The sequence below is a fragment of the Lagopus muta genome, chromosome 7 (genome assembly GCF_023343835.1).
Source record: "Lagopus muta isolate bLagMut1 chromosome 7, bLagMut1 primary, whole genome shotgun sequence".
In the NCBI taxonomy this organism is placed as follows: Eukaryota; Metazoa; Chordata; class Aves; order Galliformes; family Phasianidae; genus Lagopus; species Lagopus muta.
This window is the reverse complement of record NC_064439.1, coordinates 23,092,451-23,114,844: the sequence shown is the minus strand read 5'-3', so window position 1 is coordinate 23,114,844 and position 22,394 is coordinate 23,092,451. Positions and strand designations below refer to the sequence as shown.

Below are 22,394 nucleotides of genomic sequence, written 5' to 3'. Positions count from 1 at the left end.
TCCTCTCTCAAATCTTTGGGCTATGGGTGTGTCTACCAACCATTCTTCCACAGATATCTTGCAGGCTGGTAACTGTGTTACCAGCCCAGGTAACAGTGACAGGATGAGAGGTAATGGCCTTAAGTTGCTCCGGGGCAGAGGCAGGCTGGATATGAGGAAAAGGTTCTTAGAAAGAGCTTTGAGGCATTGGCACAGGCTGCCCAGAGAGGTGGTGGAGTTACCGTCCCTGAAGGTGATCAAGAAATGTGTGGATGTGGGACTGAGGACCATGGTCAGTGGGCATGGTGAGAATGGCTTGGCGGTTGGACTAGGTGAACTTAGCGGTCTTTTCCAGCCTTAACGATTCTATTATTCTACTCTATGATTTCATGATCTCCAGCACTTAGCATGAAGCTGATCTCCCAGTCTGGTGATGGGCTCACAGCAGTGCTGCGCGGGGGGGCTCTGGGCCTGATGCAGCCCATGGAAATCTCCACGAGTTCTCTGCTTCTGCCAAAGATCTGCAAACAGCAAAGTAAGCACGGCACTATGAGAGGTCGTGTCCCACAGACTCTCCTCGCAAGAAAGAGCAAAGCCTACAGCGAAGGCTGAAATCTGAAAGGGACGATGGTTGAAGAGGGCGACTCTCGCTGTCCCCCGGCTCCACCTGCTGGGAGCTGCCCGCTGCGCGCTCGGAGGCACCGCGGGGTGAGCCCCCTCTCCCCGGCTCGAGGATGCGTCAGCCGGGGACGTTAAAGAAGCGGGAGCTTGCATAGCGCGGTGCCGCACTCACGCCCCGACAGCCGCTGCTCCCTCGCGATTAGGGCTCTGCTCCCTCCGGAGCAGCGTAGGGCGGAGGGGTAAATCTTTTTCCGGGATCTCCACGTGCTTAAAAGGCTCGCATAACTTTTGGAACAGGGGTTTAGATGACTGCCGGCCGCTGCACAGACTGCAGTTTCTCTCCGGACACAGGCAGCCGGAACCCCGCTCCCTCAGCCCGCACTCCGTTCCCCTCGGCCGGCAGCCTCCCTTCCTGCGTCGCCGTGGCTTTTCTCTCCCGAAACGCGGGCTGAGCTCAGAGGAACTTCTCCGGGACGAGGAGGAGGAGACGGGAGAGCGCAGAGCTACGCTCTGCTGATGGGAGCCTTGAGGAGCCGCGCCCTCACGGCACGCAGCGCCCAGAGGCGGCGGCTCGGGCACCGCACCCGCCGCCCCCCAACACCACGCGGGTGACAGGACTCCGCTCTGCCTCCCCCGCCTCCTCCGCTGGGCCGCCCCCGCCCCGCCCGCTCGGCGCGGCAGCCCCGCCGGCAGCAGGCGGCCGGGAGCAGCGGGGAGGCGGGCGTGGGGGAGGCGCTGCTGCCGCCGGGCGCTCTCCATCCGCCCCGCTCCGACGTCGGCGCGAAGCCCTCCCGGCGCCCGGGGTTTGGGGAGGAAGGAGAGCGCGTCGCGGGCAAGAGGAGGCGGATGCTCGTAGAGGTACGGCTCCGCCGGACGGGCACGGCTCTGGGCTGAGCCGCAGCTGGACGCGGAGTGCCGGTGTATCCGAGCACCGAGGGCCGTCCGGGAGCCGGCAGCCGCGGAGCGAGCGGAGAGCGCCGGGAGCACGGGCGCAGTAAGTCCCGGCAACTTCGCCGCTCCGAGTGGGCGAGGGAGTGGGAGCGGGTCGGGCAGCGAGCCGGGAAGGGACGGTAAGGCGAACAGTGAATAGGGAGCGGGCTGCGGGGGTCCGAGCGGGACCGGGGGCTGTCGGCACGGTGGCTGGGGGACACCTGAGCCCACACCAGCGCTCCCCGCTCTGCCCGGCGCTGTTTCCGCGCTCCCTCCGTCCCGCTGGGCTCCCTCTGCGGTGACAGCGCAGTGTAAAAGCGGCACTGGTCCGTCTCGGAGCGGTGCCGCTGGTGACGGTAGGCTGATGTATGAGGCTATTTACTCCGTGTGTCCAAGCACAATAAAAACGCCTGCCAATTTTGTCTTCAAATTGCTGTATTGATTTCATTCTTGCGGGCTTCTTGACAAGGTTAAGGTAGTTGACAGTTTGTAAGGGAAAGAGAAAAACTTCTGGTTTATTCTAGTTACTGAATGTCGTTTGTAGCTGAAATGGTGCAAGAAAATATAATTCGTAAAAACATCAAATAGGACGAGGCAATCCCCAGATCTCCAATAGGAAGATGTGATCCCTGGACCTCCTGCAGTCAGTATCATCAAAACCTAGCAGATGCCCTCCTGCCATGCTGCTGTGCCCACCTTGAACTTCACGGTAACACAGTATTCTCCCCAAGACTACATGCCTCCCCTTTACAGTAGTCACATAGTTGAGAATGAATGAAGTCAGCCATTGCCTTACTGCATGCTTTGTCTTTTTGTCAGCTCAGATTCAAACTGAGCTCCTGCTCCTTTCCCCCGGTGCTGGCAGGGCAGTGTTCAGCAGGAGGCCCCATGCCTGCTCCCAGAAAGGTCCTAGCACTGCATCTCTGCTCTCAGCAGCTGAGGTTGATGAGGGAATTTAATTCACCACTCATACAATAATCGTGAATTAGAGAAATTAAATACAGGAGAGCAAGTGTTTCCTTTGAACGTTTCCAGACATCTGTCAGCCTTTGCCATTAGGTAACCTTTGCTAAGTTGCCTCTGTAGTAACTTACATACAGTGGCAGATATGAAATTATGCTGGATGAACTAAAACCTGCCTGACAGTGCTACTGTATGCTAACTGTGTAAATCTTGGGTAAATCATGTCACCGTTCAGACCCACTCCTAGAGTACATTTTGCCATAGGTTTTCATTATCACTTGAAGCGTTAGTGTCAGCCAATTTTTGTTAGAAATTCAAGTGGAAGGGTTTAAATTTGTGCAGTGATATCTCTAACTCCACAGCAGTGTTTTGAAATCATGGGTGATGGGCACAGAGATCTTAATGTTTAAAAATGGCTATATATAACAAGCTGTTTTGTACCTTCATGAGAAACAGGCTATTGAAACCTGCCTTACACTCATATTTTCATGGTCAATTTCATCAGAATGGCTTATAAGCAATATATACTGCTGCTTGCATATGTACTGTATTATAACACAGGTATTCAGACAGGATGGGGGCATTTTGTTGCTTACGGCAAAGGCATTTACAAATAAACAGCTAATATTGGATTTACTGTAGAATTATTGGCTAATAATAGAGTTCTGTGTTATAGTCTAGTTCACTGTAGCTCATGAGCTTTAAGGGAGGGGAAGGAAAAGAAGAATCCTTTCTAAAAGCCTTGTTGAAATAATACTGCATAAAATATGCACAAGAATTAGCTTATTAAGCTCACTGAATCCAGTTCAGCAAACTTTTTTTTCAGATCTACAGTAGAAAAGCCTTTTGAAAAAGTAGAGAATCTTCATTAAAGATAAAAACAGTGTTCTGTAGAATGTTTGGCTTGTTTCCCTTCCAACCTGCCTCCCGTATCTAAGTAGAGTGGGACACTGCTGAAAGTTAGCCAGTTAGCATTGAAAGTTAACTAAAAGCTGTTATCTATAATCTGGTAAGAAGCTAAATGAGCACTTGATTCTATGCTTGTCCTGTCAGTTTAATAATATGGTCTTGACCAAAATAGCTGCCAATAATTTCCATCATTTTTGTGTAAGCAAAAATGGGAGAAGGAAAAGCACGCCATGACTTAAAATTCCTGAAAAGTCATTGCCCAGAAGAAAGTCTTCTATATTTACTTTTAAAATGATGCATACAAATACAGTTTTTGGAAAAAATGAGCAACGAAATAATGGAGCTACACTTGCCTGGAAGCTGTGATAGCAAGTGCCTTGAGTTTCGGTTTTGCAAATGCTCATCAGTTCTGCATATTAGTAAGCTCATTTTTTGTTTATTTTTTTCTGATAATTGATGTTCAAGGTCCTAATTGCTGCCATTGGAGTCAATATTAAATCTCTTATTAATGCTCACACGGGTCACACCTGGGCTTTCTAGGAGCCATTCTGGTACATGTAAAACACTTCCAATTCCTGCTGCTTGTGTCAGAGAGGTATCCAGGGAGAAAAAAATTCACTCCCTTCAGAAATTTGCAGTGTAGGTAACAGAGCCAGAGACACCTTGCTGAAGGCCCTGCTGTAGGTCTGGAACATCAGTATTCAGTGCTACAAGGCTTAACAAGGCTACACTGAGCAGCTTTAACAGGATTGAGCATTAATTGATGCTTTTGATGAAGGTACCCTCAAATGAGTGGCCAGTGCCTTAAGGTTAGGTGTTATTTCCCTGTGATCTCATTTACTTCAGTCTTAAGCTCAATGTTTACTAGCAATAGCCTGCCAACAACTGCACAATATTGTTTGTTCTGTGCCACTTTTTGATCACACTCCCACTTCCCACTGGACACTGCTTTTGGTCACTTCACTTTGTAAGGAGTGGATCCGACTTCCAGTAACACTTGTTCTCTGACTTTGCTCTCTGACACGAGCACAGGTTCCAGGAACAAATGGCTGAGTCAAGAAGCAGAGCTCTGGCGGCTGTGGGGCAGTGCTGCTGCACGAGAGCCATGCAATCTCTGTGTGGGGCTGTTTTGTCCAGAGAACACTTGTTGCAATACAGATGATGCAAGGAGTAGTTCTGATGCAGAGAAAACCTCCCTAGAAATTTCCTTGTAGGGTAGCTCTCATTCTTGTGAATCAGGAGAAACAGCTGTGAAAGATGACATGGCTAAATAGCAGCATTAATTTTAAGAAAGAAGCTTGAAGATCAATAGCAGGTATACTATAGATGTTTTGTGCTGAAGCTTTTTGTTATTGTTACTGTTACATCTCCAGTCATGGTTTTTGATGGTAGAATTTGGCAGGTGGGAAGGCTGGAGAGCCTGTGCACAAAGCTGCTTAAAGTTGCCCCTCATATTGAGTAAAATTTCAACTGGATTACCCGTGGACAGCAGAGATTCTGATTTCTCATGCAGGGGTAGCTGATGCAGCATGGTGAGAGCAGCAAGGCCAGCCATACCTTAGCTCATTGACAGCACTAGTAACAATGCTAGGCTTGGTTTGATGCAGGCTTTTGCCTCATCAGTGAGCTCCTGAGCCACTCCCTGTGTTTGGGGTGGACTCTCTGATGGAGAACTCCATTTGACTGTCTCTGCTGATGCTTATGGATGTAATACAACCAAGGAAGAGTGAGAAGTTTTGGGATTCAGCCTTAAAGTGAAAGTCGAGTCATTTAACAGAGATGATAGGAAATAGCACTGTAGATATAAAGCACGAGAGCAATGCAACCATAGGTTTCTCCATGGTTTTCCCAATGCTTTCAGAATGAGGATCATCCTGTAGAGAGCAGAAGCTTTTAGCAAGCTGCATGCTTCAGGGCTGTAGTCCTGCAGGGTGAGTCCTGAAAGGAGGAGCAGCTAAATATGAGCACCACAGCCCTGGGAGCTTACAGGGCGCAGTTCAGTGGGTCCAGGAAGAGATAGAAAAATGATACTGCACTGCTGTTTTACCTGAACAGTACCAAAGAGCTCTGTGAAAAATAAAATTCATGCAAATGTCCACTGTTCTTTGACGTGATTGCACTGCTCCTGGTTTTTAACAGTGGTTGTATGTTGTTCAGTAGAAGTGGTAGCAAACAGAAGCTTATTTTAAAATAAGCTTCTGGACCATGGCTTTTTGATCATTTACATATTTTGGTTATACTTGTCAAAACACCTGGCACAGACTTGGCAGAATTGATGAATTATGCCTCACTTTTAGTAGCATTTGTGGAAATACGCATCCACTTCAGCTTCACGTGTCATAGTTTCACGTAGCACTGTTTAGCAAATCATTTCCAGCAATGCATACAGGAGCCATATGTCTGTCCACGGCTTTTTATGAATGTTGTTTACTCTTACCAGAAGTCATATGAATAATACATTTGATAAGTTTTGCAATACTTTGTTTGAGTCCACTGTTTCACTAGGTTTTATTTATAGTAGCTCTAGCAGTACAAAAAAGATATGACGTATGCTTGTTGGCAGCTTTGACGTGCTAACTTTAGTTTCTGATGTCTTCATTAGCTTGGACAGAATCACAAGTTAGAAAATTGCTGTTACTCAAAAGCCTGTGTCTGAAATGCCTTTTTCCTCCTGAATTGCTTCTAAGTGCTGAGTTACCCCTTCACAATTGGAAAAACAGATTTTTATTCTCTTGTTTTGTCCTAGAAATTGGACACTTTTGCAGGCAATGCCAAGTGAGTTCACAGATGTACTTAGAGGTTGCTTGAATCAAGATGAGTTGTCTTGTCATTAGAGTTGTCGTCTCACAACTAAGCTGACAATAAAAACACACCTTTGTTAAATAATATGAAACGCTTCTGAAAATACAGTGCTGCTTTTTACACAGATGTCAAGGCTGTACCACTAAGAATGTGCTGACATCTATTTGCAAGAGGAAAAGAAACTGAACTTCTATTTTAATTTTTTTATTAGTGGCTGGAATGACACTCCACATTTGGCAGTATCTCTCCAAAGGCCACCTGAACTTTATGTGTATTTTTATGGAGAAATATTTCCTCAGTTTTTGGTGCTCGCATAACGAGAAGTGATATAATCCATGGCACTGCTGAGAGCTCGATAGAAAAAATGAGAAAGGTAATGAAAGACTGGATAACTTCACAGGGTCAATTAGCCACTTTAGTTTCTCTGCTTAGAAAACCTTTTTTTTTTTTTTTTTTTTTTGGCTTTGGTACTGACAAAGCTACCTACCATTGCTGACTTCTGTCATGCAACTAGAAGTAAGAACTCCTGTTCTCGTTCCTTTTTGTCTCCAGTCTCTTCTCTCCAAACAGTACAAAGGTACAAGAGAAAGGGAAGGGTTGACTACTGCTATCTTTAGCTGTGCTGCTGGAGTGGAAATGCTCTGAAGGTGGAAGGGTATGGGATACAGAAAGAAGCAAGTGAAGTAGAGTAGAAAAAAGAGGTGAAATACTGAAAAAGAATCAACAGAAAATATAAAGAAGGAAGGGTTTTGCAGAAAAGGGAGAACACTCAGAAGGAAGTGAAGCTTTAAATGATGTGTGCATCTGTGCATTTAGTGGTACAGATGGTTTTCTGGAAATTGAAATTACAAAATATCTAACAAACTAATAGATATTACTTTTTTCCATTTACATGTGCAATAACAGGAATTTTGACTTGTGCTCCAATTCTTCATTTTACGTATGCATTGCATTGATAACAACAGATCACTGATACTGGTTTAACCACTTAAACAACTGTTGGAGTGAATTACTGAATCTTAGATTTTTATACTGTAACTCTTCCAGGAATTGTATTTCTAGCAAAGGAAAATGGAAACAGGATTAGTGTGAGTTAGCTGACTCAAGGGGCAGTTTAAGTCTGACCAATATAGAGCATCTCTGGTAAATCCTGTGGCTTTGCGTCAGGCTGCTTAAGAACATTTGTTGAGAAATGGAGAGAGTAGCCCACAGATAGCTGATCACCTGCTCTTGGCAGTGCGGAGATCGGCAGCTTGGAATCTCTCTTAAGTCCTGGTGTTGAGAAAAGCTCAGCGATTGAGAACAAATGGGTGCTAGTAGACTTCCTTCAGTGTCCTGAGTGCCACTTTCCTCACTACAGGCTGCTCAAGGGCTTGGTTTGTTTCAGGCCTTAAGCTCTTTGTGTTACAAAAGGATATTTTCCTCTGCGTTTGGATGCTGCCAAGTATATTTTGAGTTGAAACAGCATCAAATAATAAATAATAATCATCATTAATATATGCTTTTACAGATAAAACAGCCCCAGTACTTTCTACTCTGTTATTTTTTATCATATTTACAGTTTCTGCCATCTGACGATGGTACGTGCTTCCTAAAGATTGGAATCAGTTCAGCACCAAAAAGAAAACATGTATGTTTGGTTTTATAAGTATTTAAACTCTTGCTCACTTCTTTGACAATCAGATCTGCAGAGTATTGAATGGAATGTCTTTATGCCATCAAATGCGTCATGTCATTGGAGGTCATCACTGGAAAACCTCTAGGTTGTCCCTGTATGACTGTATCTCCTCTGCCTCACTCTGTTTCACATTGCCCCATTCTCTTTTACCTAGCATCCAAAATAATTTGCTTTATGAGCAAACTAAAAACTTAAGACATGCCCACTCCATCATTTGTCATTGCTGTACCTCTTTGTAAAGATGTAGTAATTACACAAATCTCAGTATTTTGTACTAATCCATGGTGAAATATGTTGCTGTCTACCTTTTATGAAGAAGCAAAAACCAGGGTTCCATGGCCTGTGAAGTGTGAGAAATTAAAATGATTAAGACAGAAGAAGTTCTTTATGCACTGTTCACCGAAAGGATCCTATTAGAACGCTGACTGCTTGCTGGAGGTATCTTCTTACCCTCACAAAATGTTGGGACTGTGTTTTATTAGTATCAAAGCCTATCATTTCTCCTCTTAACGTAAATAAGTGGCAACATGTTGTCAGTATCTTTTTTATTGTAAAGCAAGTAATAAAAAATATTACTGCTGTATTACATCAAATAATATTGTTGATACAAGATTTATTGATAAAAAACTGTAGTATCCATCTCATGTAATTCCATATGGAGAAATCATCTGGGTGTAATATTGAAAGTTAATTGTGCCAACTACTTTGCAGTGGGCATTAAGAGTTCTGTCCCTTTCATGAAATGTTTTCACTAAACAGTGTTAAAATACTGATGTATGTTCTTAAGACAGTGATATTTGTGCTGTAGGCGATTATTATGCCCACCTTTGAATAGTAGGGTGCAGATAGGAGCTATCTGAAAACCTAGCTAATGTAAGCCACTCTGTTTAGTTTATCACATTCAACATATAAGCAGGACTTGCTGAGTCTGAGCGAGGTCCCACTGTCTTTCTGAGAATAAACTAAGTTCATGGACAGAATCTGGAGAAAATTTTATGTTCTTCCTGCAGAGAAGAAGTACTTCTTCTGAACCTCCAGAATGTTTCATGCAGTGCTCGAGTTTAGTCGATTTTTTTGCTGGACCTTAGTGAAATGAGAAAGATTCTCTGTTTCTCATATTCATTTGTGACATACATAAGGGAAACGTTTACTGAAGCAAACTGAAGAAATGTGGATGGACAGTTGAGTGGTTTGAAGTATAATGTTTCAAAGAGAAAAGTTCTGCATTCAAAAAAACTGTAGGAAGGTCGAGTTAATGGAGGACACTTGAGTGTCCTTTAATATCACAAATGGCTGGAGTGTAAAAGATGTGGAGCAGATGAGAGGACACCTCAGTAATGGTGATTACACATGGATGACAAAATGTGGGAGGTCAACAAGCCCTCATATGCGCAGTTTCTGAGAGAAGCATCAACTACGTTAGAAGAGAAATGTACAACAGAGGCACAGACCCAGCAAACTGCCAGTGCACATGGGAATGTCATGCAAGCAAAAATGAAAATTGGGTGTTTGAGGAGGTGAATATTAAACACTGCAAAGTGTGAATAAAGCCTTCAAAGTGTGCAGCTGAAGAATGTCTCTGAGGAAAGCAGCCATTGGCAACACTGCTGTAAAAAGAGAGACTAATAGTGGTGAGACATGCAACTTTTTAAGTAAAATCAGAAGAAATAGTCGTTAAGAAATATCATCAGTATTGGGGTACAGTTTTGGGAACTGATTAAGAGAAGGTTGAACTTAGGGAACAAAACATAACAAGACTAGCAGGACACAACAACATCTATGTAGATGAAAGTCCAAGAGGAAGGATCTATACACTCTATTGTTGATACTCCTGCAAAATTAACATTTGGATGTAAAACTTGGCTATTTGTTACATTTAATAAAAACATTAAAGACAGTGAGAACTGGAAAAGAATGTTGCTGGCAGGCCCATAGGTTACTAGGTGTCCAAGTGGACAGAGCATGTCCATTGACTGCTGCAAAATGTATCTATAAGGCAGTAGCAGAAGTGCATACTACATAGAGATAATAATTATCTCTACTTTGAGCCCCTTGGCAATTAAGACATTAATTAGAAAAATGAAGAAAACATGGCAAAAGGTGTACTTGACGATGACAACAGAAAAGGAAAATGGTAGGGTATTCCATGTGTGCATACTTATAAAGGTCTTTATGGCAATGAATCAGGAACAAATCAACACAAGAACAATCATAAAATGATACAGGAACAAAATGACCCACTCATCCTAGCTGGCATCACTTCCAAGTCCTCTCTAATAAGCATTTTCATTATGCTAGATGCATGATTTGGTAGTGGAAGGTCAGATAAGACAAGGAGGACAACTAATTAATGCCTTCCAACACTCTATCCAGAGAGCAGCGTTCCATAAATGCCTGCTTACATATCATCTGCACAAGATATATCAAAGAAGAGGAGCCTTGAAATAGAATATCCTAATCTCTAGCCAGAGCAAATGCCACTAAAACTGATGGTGTTAATCACATGATGCTGGGTGTATTTCTAAACCACAGTCAGATCCAAATCACTAGAGAGCAGATGGATGAGAATAGCTGAGGATTGGAACAGATTGCCCTGGTAGGCTGTAGAACTTCCATCCCTGGAGAGTTTTGAAACCAGCCTGAATATAGCCCTAAATAACCAGGTCTGACTTTGAAATTATCTCTGCCTTGAGCAGGGGGTTCTACAATATCTCCATAGCTCCGTTCCAGCTGAGTTTTTATTGTTGTTTTGTTTGTCTGTTTGTTTGTTTTCTGTGACTCAAGGAGATCAGGAAGATACTTTGGTCCAGAAAGAAGGCATCCAGGAATATCTAAAGGAAGGGGAAAGGACTGAATGCATAATTCTCCAGAGGAAGGGTAACATGGTCTCTGCTAAGCAGAAATGGTGGGATCTTTATAAGCACTTGAAGGGGAAAAATGTTGTATTTTATGGGCCAGTAATGACTTAGGATGTTTTTTTAAAAATATGGGCACTGTTTACCTTGAAGTGAAATGTTGAGTGGTGAGGTACCTCTATAGAAAGCACTGTTTGAGCTGTGGACATAGGGATGTACACGCCGGCATTTATAATGCTGCAGTGTACCAATGTTAGCCATTTTTAAACATTTCTCCTTCCATGTCTTAGGTCTTATTTATTCATCTTTCATACATATGATGTGCTGAGCAGGTATGTGATGGGTGAATCCCATCGGGTCCCATGAACTTGTGACAGTCCAGACGGAGTATTAGGTCTTTGTTTCCACCTGAATCATGAGGTGTTTATTCTGCTTCCCATCTCAGACTTCCAGGTCAGTGGATAGAGGATAATTAGTCAGACTTCTAAAAACAAGTGTAAAGAAGCCATTGAGAAACTCAGCCTTTTCTTTTTCGTCAGTGATTATATTCCCTGCTGCAGCCAGCAAAGCGTGGAGGTTCTCCTTATTCCTCCTCTTATGTAATGGAACACTGGTAGGAAGTTTCAACCACTACTGTCATATCACCAATATCCACCTCTGACATCGTGGGCCACTATAATAAAATAAGAGGCAGTACTTCTGGAGCAGCCCCTTGTTTTCCAAAGTGTCCTCTGGCTAACTGAGCACAACTCTTCAAGAAAATGGCAAGGCAGAGGTGCTGCCACACAGACAGGAGGGATGCAGTACTTTAGCAGAACTGTACAAGCTAATTTCCACAAAATTGCAAAATTCCCTCCTACTGGAACAAAGTCCCTATCTCATTCACTTACACATCTTATCTTCTGTCCTGCTTAAAACCAATCTTCTTGGCTAGTAATTAAAAAACCAAAATTTGCATTTTTCTATCCATAATGTCTGCCACCCTTGGGCAGAATACTGTTTTTTTCAGCAACTTGGAAACAATGAGTGCATGATGCCCATTCCCATAAACAAGTCATAATAACTTAAATCACTGCCCAAAATGTATACTTGGAAATCAATGCGTATGTCGACTGGAGTCAGACTATCTGTCCTTTTATGCCTGAAAGTAGAATGGTGAAACACAATAAAAATGCTTGACACAAGATTAATCTCCTCAGTGCCTAATGAGGAGATGGACTGGTGCATGGTGCTGCCAGCACAGGGGCTGTGAGGTGACCTCAGAAGCTGTGACCAAAGCGAGCCGGGTGCCAGCAACCCTCGGTGCTGCATGGCTGGGCAAGCCTGTGGGGTGGGCATGTGTCTGTGCCAGCTCTGAACTGGGTTGTTCTGGTGCCTCTTGGGCCTGGGAGCTGTGTTCCTCCTGCAACACTGAACCCAAAATAGTGCATCCTGCCTGGCACTGCTCTCGAACGCGCATGGGTTTGATTCATATGGAGTCCTCTTTGTACTGTCAGTGAAGAGGAATGAGGAATGACCGTAATGAAAATGATCACAGCACCTGATGTGAAGAATTGCAGGCTGCTTATGTGATTGAGGTCCCTTTGCATTAATTTGGTAGAGAGACTGGAAATGTTAGATATAAATACAACTCTTGTTTGCTTCAAAGCCTTTTATCTCTGCTAGAGAAGTATAATTGGTCCCGAGGGTAAATGAGGATGTGGCCAAGAACCAACTCTTCTCTGGAGGTTTGTATTTAATCACGGAAACCTGATAAACATATTCCAATTTTACGTTTGTTTGTTTTTGTTTTGTTTTCTATTTTGCACTCCACAGTTGCAAGGGGTGTTAGGTAGAGCATAATAGTTTCCTGTCTGTTTAAAGAGCAAGAATGGAGCAATGCCAGGCACAGGCATGGACTGGGGGATAGGTGGCTGGGGAGCAGTACAGCAGAAGGGACCTGGGGGGGCTGGTGAGAGCAGCTCAGCACAAGCCAGCAGTGTGCCTTGGCATCTTGGAATGCATTAAGCACAGCATAGGCAGTTGGTCAAACAAAGTGATTCTCCTGCTGTGTGTAGCATTGGTGCAGCTTCATCTTTGTGTATTGTATGCAGTTCTGGGCTCCACGGCATAAAAAGGGTTTTAAAAAAGCATCTGGAGGAGAACCATAGCAGGTAACAAGGCTGGAAGGCAGGACCTGTGAGGAGAGGCTGAGGAGAGGAGGTGAGAGGCAGCATCACTGCTTGCTGCAACTGTTTCGGACTGGACATGAGGAAAAATGCAACTAGAACAGGATTCCTGGTGAGGTTGTTGATGCCCCAGGCCTGTCAGTGCTCAAGAGGCATTTGGACAGTGCCCTCAATACATGCTGTAACTGGTTTCCCCTAAGAAGCCAGGCAGTTGGACTCAATGGTCTTTGAAGGTCTCTTCCAAGTGTTTTGTTCTATTCTATTCTAACGGTATTTTAAATAAAAAGCAAAAGCAGTAATAGAAACACAAATGTAGTTGCAGAACAAATAAATAAGAGGGCTGAGACAATCTCTCTCTCTCACACACACAAAAGGGAAATATAAATGCAGAGCAGAAACTTTTTGAAATGTTTCTTTTTGACCACCTAGCAAGGAAGGCTGAAGCACAGTCTGATTTTCCCCTAAAGCATGATACTAATCCCATTGTGTTTGCTTGTGTATGTCTCTGCATGTCTGTACATGTGTTGCATCTTCTAATTGTTTGCATTGGGAAGCCTTGACATTGCTTAGTGCCTCTCAGCCTAAAGCAGAGAATGGGAAAAAAACGTGATGTGCAGATTGTTAGAAGCATTCTTCTCAGTAGAAATACAGGCACCAGAAGGAAAAGAGTTAAGGAAAGGATATGGAGGATAAATTCTCATGGAACATGGCTATTGCTGCTCCTACAGGAGAAAAAAGAATGAATGCGTGAGCTAGTAGAAAAAAAATCACAGGCTTTTGGGAAACCCTGAGCGTAAGGAGACCAGAGAACTATTAGTTTATTTTTGCAATTTTAAGGAGTTTTTCAGGAAGGCAGGCTTTTTCAGGTCTTCAGAGCTAACTGATTTACCTCTCCAATCTTTTACTGGAGGTGGATGAGCTGCCCAGTAGGTGGCATCCTTTTAACACAGTGCTAATCTTCCTCTGTTTTTCTTTTTTTTTTTTTTCTTAAAAGCATTTTTCTGCAGAATTTAAATTGATTTTCACAGAATCAGCACATGCAGAAGTTATGTTAATTGAGGGCTTTAAGTCAAAACCCCCAAATTTGGAATACCCAAGCGGCCAAAAAGAAATATTTGGGAATCTGAATAAGAGGGAGACAGAGAATGTCTTTTCCCTCAGTGGTTTAGAGCAACGTTCTGAGGAAGTTTACAACAAGCTGCATCTTTACAGGTCTTGCTGGAATCATTCTTGTGGTTTCTGACTTAAGGACTCTGTTCTAATTTAAGGACTCATTTTTGGAATGTGATGCTTAGGACATCCTGTTCGCATTTGAGCAACAGGTGGTAGAGATTGTGACATCTTCCTCCTGCATTTAATTTACCTCTGTTACATCTTGTTCACTTCTGAAATGTCTCCATTTTTTTTTTCTTCCTATAATGTTGATGTTGATAGCTGGGAAGGCAGATGCTGTTGCAAAACCACCTCTGCATTGGGTGTTTGCACACAGTTCTACACAGGAATGAAATCCCTGGAAAGGCACGTGCTTTAGGCTGCTAGCATTGAGCACAGGACATCAGTGTCAGGTACCAGCTGTTCCTTCAATTAGCCAGTACTCCATCTGAGACCACACAGATGATTCACAGACTGACTGCAGGTGGACAACAAATTTGCTCAAAGTGTTGGGAATGTGAAGTGAATCAGAATACTGAGTAGTCTGAAATGTCTCTTCTCTGCCTGAGAAGGGGTTTCTGGGCATGTGTTCTTATATATTTTTTATAAATTATAGCAACCACTAAGTGAAATTAGGAACTGTAATCAGGAGGGAAAAGGGTTTTGTAGAGCAGCTTTGAAAACAAGTGTGTGAGCGAAGTGAAGACGGGAGAGGAGGAAAGAAGACAGTAGGAAGAACCGAGTAGGCTTTTGACACAACATAGGTGCTATGAATAGAGCAGATGGAGTAGAAAGTTACTGCTAGGTGCTAGCCAATATGACTGCTAAAGGAATCCTGGTATTGAAAGAGAAAATCCAGAAGAGATCCAGAAGATGGATTGGAGCAAATACATGGAAAGTTTTGAAGTAAGAAGAGTAATTTTGATTAGAATCCAGAAATGAATCATGAGACAGTGAGGTTAAAGGAGGATAGGGTAAAATGGATATTGGTCTTTATGATGTGTCACAGCAAAAATTCTGTCTAGACTGTTCAACTGTAGAGAGTGAGCTTTGAAAGAGTTTGCAGCTGAATTTTGGAGAGTAAGCCTTGAAAGGGATTGCAGTAAATAGCTGCACTGGATAAACTGATAGAAAATGAGAGACCTGTGCACGCAATAGTGACTTTCTGACTGTAATCCAGCATTTATTCTCTCTCTTTTTTTTTTTTTTTTCCTCTTTTGTGCTTGACAGTAATATTGTTTTTAAAATACAGCTGTATTTGGTGAACCCCTAGATAGACTTCTGGCTGTTGGATTACTGCATTGGTTACATAGTAGGTTACTCGTTTCATTTCAAATTTGAATTGTTCCCCAGTATGCCTCATGCTTTATATCCCTGAAAACATGAATTTTGTAAAAGAATGCATGTGTATACAAATGTAGTAGTATCAGCTTCACAATCTGTATTTGCTCCTGTATTTTGCTTTTAAACTTAGAAATATAAAGCACCTTTTAATTACTTTATCCTGTTACAGAAAATGGTGTGGTCTTGACATGCAATTAGCAATTGCTGGTGGTTCAGTTGTAAAGCAGAACATGGTTCAGAGATGCAAATATTTACCTAAGCTAGTGTATGCTAGTTTTCATCCTATGGAGCACTTCGGTCATTTAATAACTGAAACGTCTAGACTTAACTAGGTATGTGATGACTGCTGTTTTAGACACGCGGTATCTGGTTCCTGCTTACATATCTGACTTGGTGCTTGGTCATGCCCTGAGGATCTCATGGTCCTCCATGGAATCAGCACTGTGACCAACTCAGAGTAGATCAGGCAATTCCTTAATAGCTCCTTAAGACTTCCAGAGTGTGTAATTGTCAGCAGAAATGAATGATTTTTTATTGGTTTACTGATCAGGAACTGCATGGTGTGTAAGTGAACAAAGAACCAAGCAGCTCAGAATGCAGCCTCTTGTACTTTATGCCATGTTTGTCTATTAACTACAATTTCAGCACTTATCTCTTGCCTAGCGGATTGGGAACACACATGCAAAACACACTAAAAACCATTTCACCACAAACAAGCAGAGATAATGAGCTAATTTCTGTGGAAATCTGTTCAATATTATTATTACTGCCTGCCTACTAACTGATTTATAGAAATATTTGTCCAAATTTAATAGCTTCTCATTTAGCAAAGAAGATCGAAGAAGTAACAGCATAAAAACACATAGGAGGTAATTGATTCACAAATAAAATTGTAATTCTGGAATATAATTGATCTGACCTTAATTGAGAAGAAAAATTGATGAAATTGCTTCCTGTGGGTAGAACATGTAAAAGAGCTATCAACTGTAAGGCCAGTTGTCACACTGTGGTATTTCATCAGTGTGAATCTGTTAATCTTACTGAAGGTGATCCCACTCAGTTCTGATGGAATACATGATTGATAACATAATGCAAAATACTTTTGACTTAAAAAGGACAATTTGCCTGAAAAAACGAAACAAAAAACAGTAACAAAAAAAAACAGTATCAAATGAATGAAAGCAAAACCAATTCTTAATCTATTCCTATTTGAATTTGACATACCCTTTCATTGTTTCTTGTGGGAAAGGATGCATCAGAAAATTTGGTTGTAACACGTGAGTAGGAGTCAGAAAGGTAGTCATGAAACAACAAACAAAGGGGCTTGTGTACACACCGCTGCAGTTTCCCTTTGGCACTGTGCAGCCAAGCGTTTCTTTAACCTTTCTTAGCAGCAGGAATGCACCTGTCAGTAATGAAAGCTGTTTCTGGTCAAGTCTGAGAAGCAAGTCTGATGTGTCAGACAGTGATTTTGTCAGATTTCATGGCTATAAACCCAACAATGGGTTCAAACTTGTTGAAATCACTCCGGAAAATCTGTGAAGAATACAGGAGTGTAGCAGGTGGCTCGTTAGATAGTAGTCTTTGTCCAGAATCAATGCTGAACCCATACTGCAGGGGCTGTTGGTCAGTAAATGCAGACAGAGGTAAAAAATGAGATTCTGATCATTTGACAATTGTCAATGCTAAGTTTTTCTGTTTATTTTTGTATGAGATTATTGATGGTAACTCTCTTGTCTAAGAATAATTCCCAGCAAGGGAATATGCACGAAAAACCTGCAAAATGTTTCATTTCTGCAGTGCCACCTTCTGATCCAGTCTAACGTTATCAGAAGACATGTTACAAAAGCTGCAGAATCCATCTCCTGTAATTACATGGCACCTCTGTATGTTCTTTCTCCAGGCAGTTCCAATAAAATGTGAATTGTGGTCTTCTTTCTCTGCTGCCCTTGATCCTGCCCTATAACATGAAATGTTTCACATACTTGAGTGCACCCAGTTGAAGTATATGCAAAAATACTTGCAACAGTGGTCTGTAAATTATGGTGGGGTACTGTTGTAAGGATATACAGAGGTATCTTGAAAACAGTGCATTGAAATTAAGGTGATTTTTTTTTCTATTTAAAGGTGTAATGTGTAAAGTGCATCATATCCCTTTGAAATTAAAAGCTATCTCATACTAACAGCTGGGAAAGAAATTTCTTCCACATAACTGACATGGAGCTCGCTATTTTTTGTTGTGTGTTCATAATACAGTCCTAGTTTCAATACAACAGAATTAGAATATCAATTGCCTGTTTTTATCAGAGCACATTAAAGTGTTTAACCAAAGTGAAATTGATTGAATTGAATTGCAAATTTCAGTTGAAAATAAATCTAGATCACAATAGAGAAGTCAACCTGCTCTTAAATTTCATTGTACAATAATATGAGTTTGAAAAATGACTGCATATTCTCCTTAAATGGGATTATATTGTTAGCTCAGTGCACTGAGATTTATGTTGTCTTTAGGTTGTGCCTTGAAACTGTCATGGGTTTAGGCTATGCCTGTCAGAAAGCAATTACTAGTGCCAATCCTTCCTTAATCTCTAGTTTTAGGTTTGCTGCATGGGAGCTACTTCACGCAAAGTTCACCAGTGAACTTTACTATATTGCTAGTATACAGATAAACAAGTATAAGGAGGCTGCATGTTTCATTTTAATCTGACAGGCTGTTCCAAGATGTGCAAAACAGCATACTTCTCACCCTTCCAAGCTGCTGGCTCCTGCTCAGCCTTGTGCTCACCATGTGCCTTAGCCAGCTAATGGAGTCTGCTTGTATGATGGAAAGACAAATCTCACCAAAGGTATTGGTATTGGCCTCAAGTCAGTCTTTCTCCAGGGCATGGAAAGGGAGTGCTGGCTGCCACCTGACTGACCTGTCTTAGAAGGAAAATGAATTATTTCAAAATAGTAATGGACTTGAATGACTTCTCTATTGTGCTCATTTGTAGCAGCCAGCAAGTAGTTTGAAAGCTACAGTATTAATAAAAATGATCTGTGGAAAAACATGGAGAGTAAATGGCAACATTTTTAGGGTTTGGAGCTGAAGAAGTTGTTACTTCCAAACTATTACTAATATGAAAACTTTTCTGAATAATAGTAACACAAAAAGAACAGAAACAAACCTTCCTAACCAGTTCTTTGAAGATGCTTTGGCCATTGTGTCTCTCAATTTGGCATCAGGAATCATCTAAAAATACGTCTCATGAACAGTGTAGCTAGCTTGACTCAGGAGATTTTTGGATGTTGCATACTTTCATAGGACATTATAAAAGTCATTACATGAAGTTACAACTGTTTTTGTGTTTGCTAAATTATTTGGGACTTGCAGCCCACCCTCTGATTTGCGAAAGTGGCAGTTTTTTCAAAAATCCAAAGCCATACCAGAGTGACAGAATCAGAGTATATCTCCAAGTTGGAAGGGCCTCGCAAGGACTATTGAGTCCAAACCCTGGCTCCACAAAGCACCACTCAAATTTCAAACCCTACATCTGAGAGCATTGTTTAAATGCTCTTTGAACTCCAGCAACACGGGGCCATGCCCACCGCCCTCTGGTGAAGAGCCTTTTCCTAACATCCCACCTGACCTTGCCCTGACACAGCTCCATGCCATTCCCTCAGGTCCTGTCACTGGTGGGGCACTGAGATAGGCTCCTCAGGACAGTATCTGAATATATAAATGACAAAAAATAGCATACTATGTAATGATGTATAAATGAAAGATTTGATGAGCCAAAATTTGCATAACTTCCAGGCAAACTGCACTGTGAAGTGGTTTGGCTATCTCACAGTGACTGTATTTTTCAAAGGTTTTTGCCAATACATGATCTTAGTTATTGTAAAACATTCTGCTTCTTAGGTTACTTGACCAATATAATGAGCTTACTTTATGTTGAAATAAAGTACGTACAACTTTAATGCTATTTGTTTTCTGCTTTTCCAATTTAGGAAAGAGCTGTATTATTCTTTGCTCATGCTAATGAAAGCACAGCATTTGAAATTATTTCCAGCATATCAAATTAGTTAAGAGCTAATTAAAATCTAATTGCTATATCTGACTTGCTGGAAAACACAATTACGCTTGCAGACATTATCAAAAGGACAAGGAAATTAATTGTAACCAAGTTGACTAATTTCATGATGGCTATGATACTTAGGCCAGAATTCAGTTAATTTCGGGTTGTTTTCACACGATTAAGCCTCAATCTTTTTTTTTTTTCCCCCTGGAAAAAAAATTAAAATGACTATCAGTACAGATCTTCCCTTTCCATGTATGATCTTCCTTTCTCTTCAAGTTTTCACAAACCTCATCTTTGGTTTCTGAAATCAGAGAGCCACATCCCTACTGTGCTCCAGGCTCAATGGCCAGCTCTGATCCTCCTCAGCAAGGAGTCTCTGGGGCCACAATATGAAGCGAGTCTTAGTGTGCATGATGAGGCAGTCAGATGCAAAATCCCAATGAAACTACCAGCTCATTTTAGTTTCCAAGAACTTAAGGTGAAATACTTAAAAAACTGTACTAAGTATACTAAGTAAAATTAATTTTATTCTTATATCCAAAGAGCCCTACCAGTGCCTTCATTGCTGCCTAATGGCAATTACAAAAAGTGTATGTTATCCTTATATGTAGGACATGAATAAAAGAAGGTATGCAAGTCTCTGATTCTGCTCATTATCACTTTTAAGTTGTGAGCAGATTTTTTTGTACTCTCTAGAAGCAAATTGAGTGCCATCGCTGTCACATTTTCTTAATTTTCTGCATCTCCTTGTATCCGTGTGAGTGATGTGGTACCTTCTGGTACTGCCTGGGATGGCTCACCTTGCAGCATGGGAGCTCTGTCCTACCAACAGCTGTGTGAGAGGAAGCTGCTGCAGTCAGAATTGCATGGCATCTGGAGCTTGCTTGGAGCTGAGGAGATGGCAGAAGTTCCTGGAAAGTGTGTCCAGCTGGAGAAAGTTATTTAAGGTTGCACCAATACTTTCCTAACTGGTGTCCATATGGAGAATTGGGTGGTGTCCTCATGGAACAAGCTGTTCTTGTTTCCAGCTAAATCACATTAAAGTCAGCTAAAAATGCACCAGTTTCTCAGTATTAGTTCTTTCCACGTGATGTGGAGTAAAATAGGATTCTGAGGAGGAACAGAACTGATTTTTGATACTGCAGCTGGGGTAAGGATGTGTCTATTGGCTTTCAGAAATGAAGGAAGGTGAGGTCTCTGAAGTCCTGAATAGGAGGGAATTTTGTATTTCAGTTCCCAGATGGAAAGGAAGAATCTGTGCAAATTCTGTTTTTATTCAAATATGTTCTGGGAAGAAAAAAAAATACTGGGGTTTAGTAGAATGAAATCAGAAGTGCCTAAGTAGTTCACCTGCTGAAAGAAAGGCCTTTTTCAGCCCTGGGCATCTGCTGTCATGGTTGGACTGTGGTCCAGAAGGGATGATTCCTCTGCTCCATCTCAGATTTGAGCTCTGCTCTGCTGTTCTGCCACCACCTCACTACACCTTGATCCTGGTTTGTCAGGCTCATGCTCAGAAGACAAGTTGTGGTTATTTCTGATAGCTGCTTTGGGTGTTTGCTTGTAATTGAGTTTTAATTAATGAGGCTATTCACATCAAAATGTCAATTAGAAACAGCATGAGCATTGCTGGATCACTTGCAGTTGTGTTCAAATGAAACACAACTGTACAAAAAGTACTTTCTGAATTTCATTTCAATAAAACTTACAGGAATTATAATTAGCCCCTTGAAGTCAGCCTTTCTGAAATCTGTCAGTGTATTTTTGGGGCTCCCTGATTACATGCAAGAGGCTACAATTTCTTATCTGCCAGAAGAAGCAGAAGAAGCCTCTTGGCTTTTTGTTACAAAGGCGTCCTCAGGCTGATGTCGCTGAGAAGCTGAACCCTTGTGGTCCATTGCTGGCCAGGAGAGCAAACCTGCTCAGAAGAGCAACCCACAAAAAACCACAACCAGTTCAGGTTTGCACCACATCCTCTTAGTGAAGGATGCTGGTGTAATTCTAACACTACTGGCATTCTTCTGGCTTAGAAAATCTTTTGCTATTCAAAACTGAAGGGATGTATGCAAACAGTTTGCCTTTCTTAAGAGCATGTGAGTAAAGCGTCCCTAATTGGAGAGTCTGTGTAAAGCAGTCTTTCCAGGCATCAGGCTTGCCTGTATGTTCCATTCATGTGTCTGCCTGTATGATTTGTTCCTCTTCACTCCAGGGACTCCCAGAGCGGGTTCTATTCACTTCAGTCTCTCTTCTAATCTCTTTCCCCTTTATTCTTTAGTTTGTTAGCCCCATTTTAAAGCATTATATTGCATCAGTACTGCATTATGTTCTTCTGCTATAAAAAAACATGTCTGTTTTTTTTTTTTTGTTACAGTAATCTAATTACACAGCAGACTCACATTGACTCCTTAGGATAAGTTTTAATAAAAAATTTTAAAATATCCTTAGAACTTGTCAGTGGTTTTTTTGCAGCTGCAGAACCTGTGACCCCTCACACTTGTGAAGACATACCTTTGGTGATCATTCTTACCAGCAAAAAAACATCTTAGGGAGTGATGTATTTATGTTGACTGCTTTAATGTATGCATTTTGAGTGAACTGTTTTCTATCAATGTCACTACAAAGTTACTTCATTTATACATTTCTTTATCCCCATGTGACATCAAAACACTTTGGCGAAATAATGATTTGGATAACCCTTGGATATGAAGATGCGTTCATGACCCATTGTCATTCTGAGGTGTATCTAATATTTTGGGGGTAATTACCCATAGAGGACTTTGAAAGAATGGAATTAAGGTGCCCAGTTGGTATGCTGTAGTTAATCATGGCTTCATTTTGGCTCATCATCATTAGTAAATCACCCAGACTGCACATCCCACACTCCAGTGACTTCCTGATTTGATAAAAAAAATAGCATGCTTGATTTGTAGTTACA

General features: G+C 41.9%; 1 protein-coding gene across 1 annotated transcript in view; it reads left to right on the top strand.

Moving 5' to 3' along the window:
* The first annotated feature begins 1,398 nt into the window (after positions 1-1,398).
* CALCR (calcitonin receptor) overlaps positions 1,399-22,394 on the top strand; it is a 129,142-nt gene continuing 108,146 nt past the window's right edge. Inside the window, exon 1 of the mRNA XM_048951761.1 lies at positions 1,399-1,594. The gene's annotated coding sequence lies outside the window, so the exon portion shown is untranslated. The remainder of the gene's footprint in view (positions 1,595-22,394) is intronic.